At 46.4% G+C, this 5105-nt stretch overlaps 1 long non-coding RNA gene across 1 annotated transcript; it reads left to right on the plus strand.

Moving 5' to 3' along the window:
• Positions 1-899: 899 nt before the first annotated feature.
• On the plus strand, positions 900-2583 carry LOC106521627 (uncharacterized). The gene is made up of 3 exons (XR_001310697.1): positions 900-2095; positions 2200-2296; positions 2382-2583. It is a non-coding gene; the product is annotated as an uncharacterized LOC106521627 (long non-coding RNA).
• The last annotated feature ends 2522 nt before the right edge of the window (positions 2584-5105 follow it).

A 5105-nucleotide genomic window follows, 5' to 3' on the forward strand; every position in this document is an offset into this window, starting at 1 on the left:
CTCGGGCATTGAAGACCCTGTATTTATAGGGTCACTTCCTGTTATGTCTTCAGTGTGTGGTTGACTCGCTCAGCTCATGGCTGAATAAACCCCTCACTCCGGAATTCTGGTGTTGTATGGCATTCATTTCGTCACAGATCACTTTATTTAACAYTTGTGTTTTTACCTGATTTCAACCGTTATAGAACTCGTATTTTCTTACACCCTCATCGGCGGCGTTTTGATTGTTGAAAAACATATCGTGCTACCATGGATGCGAGCGATAGAGACAATGAAGCGGGTCGTATCACAAAAGAGGCGGACATCGACGACCCCGAAAGGGATCATCACCACGATATGTGCGGGTGCGACGTGTGCGCAGACCCGGTTTACGATGAATACAACGCCGACGTAGTGGCGGACCGTTACAACGCGGGATATAAATTCGACAGCGTCGTTGGTTGGTACAGAGACTCGTCCGCGTTGTTGTTCGACGCGTACTGCAAAAAAGCCAAGGGTGTTGTGTTTTTAGACGAGAGCGCCGCCGAGGAAAAACTTTGTGTGCGCACACGGTTTTTTGTTTCTTTCAGTGAACAGTTTTTTATGTGTTTATAAAGAAAATTATGAAATAAATAACGTTTTTACAAACCAGATGTTGTGTTTCCATTCTTGTGTTTTTTTTGGGGGGTTCAAACTCGCTCTGAGTGTTGACGCGTAACCGGTTGAAATGGGGTTAATTTGACAAACACACAATGCGCGATAAACACAAAGCAAGCCATTGGAGGAAAAAACAGTTCTTTATTGCAATATACATACATAATATTCCACATCAACCAAAAACCGCGAACAGCGCGCGCAGGAAGAACGTTCTGTTGTTAAAAGTGAGATTATATCACATAAGGTTCCGCGTAACGGATCACGGGCTCCGTTTCGGTTTTGGTGTGAAACGAGAACGCTGCCAAGATTGCATTTATGTGATAATGTGATGCGTAATGAACAGATTTCATATTCAAGTTGTTACACGGGAGGTCTTTGTTGTGTATTATGGTATTGTTGAAGTCTTTGTTGTGTATGTGTGTTTTATCCACGGACGCAAACAGCTGAATCTCGCGTTCGTTGAGAACACGCCGTTTTAGCGTAAGTGCGTTATACGAAGCCATGGGCGCGTCGTATCCCGTCGCCGTCTCGATTTCGCTGTTGTTTTTATTTTAACAATAGTTTTCGCGTACCGCGTTTGTTAATAGTAATCGTTGAGGCCCTCGATGTACGCACCGTTCGCTCAAATAATAACTACACCTACCGCAATCACAACATGTGATGTTTGAGCATGTCCTGACCACGATGTTTATTATACACCAAAACTATTTTCCCGACCGACCATAACTTTGTGACACACACAACTAAACCGTGATTGTGTACCACGTTCTGTTTTGATGTTTTCCCGACCGACCATGTAGGCTCATTGAATTGCATAAAGTACACCCTGTCAATCTGCCGCTGTGACCCTTGCGATTTATTTCTCCTTTTTTTGTGGGAATATGTTTTATTATTCATTCATTCTCCAACCCTTTCTTTCTCTCAACGGGGCCTTATTATAATAATTTTTTGGGTCGTAACCTCTTCTGCGCTGAAACACAAAGGCCCAGCGTTGTTGTGTCCAATGCCTTTTTCTTTGAGACGTATTCAAAATTCACACTCCATGACACATTTCGGCTGTTAATGGACTTCGATCTATCCGGATAAAAAGCACAGAGGATTTTTTTTTCCCCAGACCCGTTAAAAGCACGCTAATGCTGCCACATTATCCTCGGTTCACAGGCGACCCCGGCTGTCGAAGGAGAGCTGGCACTGTAAATGGTCCGCGTTAATGTATTCCTTTCACCCGGGAACCGTTGTTGAATGATAATTTCACACATAATCTAGTATAAAAACCCCACAGCCGTCCTGTCTGTATGACACTTCCATCTCGGTGCCGTTTCACCAGTCGAAGCTACTCGTTCGTTGGTTATGGATTCAGATTCAGGCTGCGATGTACACGATGCGAGGTCTCTGGTCGACGAATCGGTACTAAGTCAGGATCCGGCTGTGGTCGATGACACCCAGAACGCGTTGATTGGTACGTTATCGAGAAAAAAAAAATCCTGTGCTGTCTGTATTTTTTTTTAAAAAAAAAAACAAACATATAAATGACTGTGGTGTTTTATTTTTTTTGTATTATAGTACACTGTCCTACGTGTAATCGACACGTTAACCCGGACGTTTCGTATACGATTGGTGAATATTCGCTTTCGATGCTATGTTTGTCCTGTATAACAGGGTAAGTACTTTGAAATTTATTTAAACAACTTGTACGACATTTGTCACATATGGATTATAACCGTTCATCTTGTTATTTAAAATAGGCTTCTTCCAGTCGTCCTGTGTTGTCTGTGTCTGGAAAAAGAAGTGTGCATGGATGCGGTCTACAAGTGTCCCGATTGTGGAACGAGGCTGATCCCGGATGATGATGACTTCTAAGTATTGTATGTGTATTGTGTTCTATTTGTTAAATAAAAAAAATACATGTTCGTTAGCCATTTCTTTTCATAAAAAAAAAGGACAAAGATTTCCTGTCAGTTGTTTGTTTTGGGTACATAATCGTTCGTAATAAAAAAAAGAACACACAGACATCCTACTAGTAATGGTGATTTTTTTTAATTTCACATTTATACGCATAATAAAATATACATTTTACACAAAAAAAAAACAACAAGAAATTAAAAAAAAATACCCCGTGTACGGTATTCATTCTTTCGACACAGATTTGTACAGTGCCTTAAAACATTTCAGCCGCGGAGCGTGCACCTATGCTTTGCGGGTAAAAGTCGCGCGTAGATGACACGCGATGAGTACCGTACGCCATGTCCATCGGCGGCGCGTCTTGTGTAGCCAAACCGTGGTGGTGATAATTCTCCGCCGGTTCGACACGCGATCTGTTTTGTAGCACGTTCGAAGTCAACACCATGGTGATCACGTACAACACGTATATGATTATATTGAATACGGCGATCGCGCATTCGACCGCGTGTTGTCGCTGTATCTGTTTAGTCAGMGGACGATACAGCAGCTCCATACATCCCGCTATGACGGCCATGAACAACTCCACGTTCATCATAATCAGACACGTCAGGACGGTCCTCGTCCCGGTCGAGTCCACGGCGGCGTCCGTTTTGTACTTGCTCTCGGCGGCGAAATAACTAAGCACGATACTTACAACCATAGACAAACAACCGAGCAGTATCACGGCAATGCCCGCGTGGATGTAMGCGGAGCGAATGTCTTCGTTGTCAGGCGGAGCGCTGGTCCCCGAGGGCGCGACGTTCACGCGAGCCTTGTGCGTGTCGTCGATGAAATACATGATGTTGTTGGGAATAACCAAAAAACCAACAATCATCGACGTTATCACAGCTATCGCGCCACCTAATTTACCCTTGAAATGACTAATGTGTTTGACAGCCGCATTGGCGCCTAACTTGCTCGAAATCGCGCCCATGCCCATCGTGAAGGCCGATTCGAGACCCGCGCCGCGTTTTCGAGTCATCCTCGCCGCCGCGAACCGCGCAAATTATCCGTATGTAGTTTTATTAATCACAACAGCGCGCGATTGAAAAAAAAACGTAACGTACGCGATAGGTCGCATATTGTTAATACCATGGAGGAGCTGAATAGCCCCGCGATCAAGTTCAAGTACGAGGGAGGCGCGCATTACGCAAAATCCGATTTGGATCATCGCTGGTATAAAGTACAGGGTATAACGCGCACGATAGCGCGGTTGAAATCCAACAAACGACGCGGCGCGGGGTGCAACATGATCGTTATGGATTTGTACACGAAAATGTTGGAGCTGCGGCGAAACCTCCTCCGGAATCCAACCGCGCGCGACACGGGCTTCGTCAAATCGTGGATGAGCGAGTATTTCGCTAAATTGAATAGACCTTCGTGCAAAATGGTCGAACTGGCGGACGCGTTCGAGTCGTTGCTGCTCAACAACAAGTCGGACATAACGCTGTTCGACGATTGTAAGCGGCTGTGGGACAAGCATCGCGTATCCGCGTGCATCGGTGTAACGGTCGATCTCGAGTGCAAGGCCGTGTACAACGGAGCGAAGTCAAAAGAAAATGTAGGTCCCATCTCGCGGCTGATTCTAACGCAACTAGAAGGTTTGTTTCTGCGACCGATACGCGGCGGAGTCGAGGTGGCCGGAATACCGAGACCCGACATGGATTCGCTTCGCGCGAGCGGAGGAGGATACACGTATCACAACAAGTGCTCCAATGGCTGCCGGGCGCTCCCGTCCGAGCCTGGTTCTTACACCGAAATCGATCTGGTCGCGTACGACGGCGTTTCGAACAACATCGCGCTCCTCGAGCTCAAAACGAGACACGGCGACGAGTTGGACAAAGCGACGACACGGCGATACAACACTCAACTGTGGCTGAGCTGGATCATGTTTTCGCTCACGTACCCGAGCGTGGCGCACAAAACGGCAGCGTACTTGGTTATAATCAGACCGGGAACGAATCACGTCACGATACAACGATGCGTCAAACCTTACGTCGGGAAATTGTTCAAAGCGGCGTTTCCGTGGTTGACTTGTTTTTGTCCGCAAGTGCTGAACGCGTTAACCCCGACGTGTATTCCCACGCGATCCGTTCGCCGCGCGCGCGGCGACGCGTCGTTCGACAAGACGGACTTGTGTTACAGAAACATGTTGTTCAACGAACACAAAAACGGCGTTGTTTACAAACGTAACGCGTCGGAGCGACGTCGTGACACGACCGTACACGCGCGTCGTTAACTCCACCTCACTCCACACGAGTTTTTTTTTCGTATAAATATACGAAAATCGACAACGCGTCTATCATACGCGTGTGTTTTTCTGCCCCGGACGGGATTTTTTTTGTTCGTATTAGAAAACAAGAACACCATGGGTCTCAGAAACAACGCGTTTCACGTGATGTTAGCAAACGGTCGCGTTGCTCCCTTTTACCTTCGCTCGCCACCATCGGAGCAGATGCTCTGGACTTTCGTGGATCATTTGATTACAATCTACAAGCTCACGGAGAACGATTACGCGGAAGACCAAC

The sequence above is a fragment of the Austrofundulus limnaeus genome, unplaced genomic scaffold, assembly GCF_001266775.1.
Source record: "Austrofundulus limnaeus strain Quisiro unplaced genomic scaffold, Austrofundulus_limnaeus-1.0 Scaffold113, whole genome shotgun sequence".
NCBI classification, from domain to species: Eukaryota; Metazoa; Chordata; class Actinopteri; order Cyprinodontiformes; family Rivulidae; genus Austrofundulus; species Austrofundulus limnaeus.